A 1,071-nucleotide genomic window follows, 5' to 3' on the forward strand; every position below is an offset into this window, starting at 1 on the left:
ATATTTTGATTAGATACCAAATTGGTTTCGTCCTGATTCGGAATTCACAATTCACACGACACGACACGACACGGGTAGTTGTGAACCCGCCTTTATACTCGTATGTTCAGAAATTTTGAAGTCACTACTACAAACATAGAAAGATAAAAGTTGTCCCGCGCAAAACAGTTTTTTCTATGTTGTACATTTATAAGACGAAGATAACACATGCGGTTTTGAAATCCTCTTAATATTTGTATGCATCACGATTAATAGTAGCTATAATTTTCTTTTGCCGAAAATGTCTTAAATAAGATGTTCAATAAATAATGACAGAATACTTAGCCTGAGGTGTCGATATATCTAAATGGATTAAGTACATTTTATGAGGAACCTTATATTATTTTTTCCATCTTTTTTATATAGACCTTTAATACTTTTGTCAATATAAATAAAAAAAAAGTGAGTAAGTGGATGTCGCTCTGCTGTACAGTAGGTTGCAAGTGGGTCACTGTATAATGGATAGTATTAAATTTGAATTCAATGATATAATATCACTGTATAAGAAAAACGATTCTGAGCTGAGACGGTTTGTCAGTCTAGGTATTAGATATACCTATTATAGGTATACTTATATCTATACTATTAAAAAAAATTGACCTATAAATTATAATAGGTATTAATAATAAATTCTAAATTAATCATATCACAATATCCATCATGGTAACGCGTTATACATCAACAACAAACCGTGGTACTATCATAGATATATAATAGTATACTTTAGAAGTTTCAAGTACCCACAAATAATATTATACAATCACAACAAAATAACTAAAATAGTTATTCCAGGTTATTGATTATGTAATTTCGTCCAAATTTGAACTTAAAATGACTATAAAAATAAACTGTGCTTATGTATTTCTTAGAATTTTTGGTAACAGAATTAAATATTTACGTGAAATCTTGTTTTAAATTTTCAATCCTTAGATATAAAAGTTGAACATTTTATAAATTTTTAACTACAAAATAATTATTCAAATTTTAAATTTGATAAATTTTGTCAAATTTCACTTCAAATGCTTATAAAAA

This window comes from Acyrthosiphon pisum, chromosome A3 (assembly GCF_005508785.2).
Source record: "Acyrthosiphon pisum isolate AL4f chromosome A3, pea_aphid_22Mar2018_4r6ur, whole genome shotgun sequence".
Classification (NCBI taxonomy): domain Eukaryota; kingdom Metazoa; phylum Arthropoda; class Insecta; order Hemiptera; family Aphididae; genus Acyrthosiphon; species Acyrthosiphon pisum.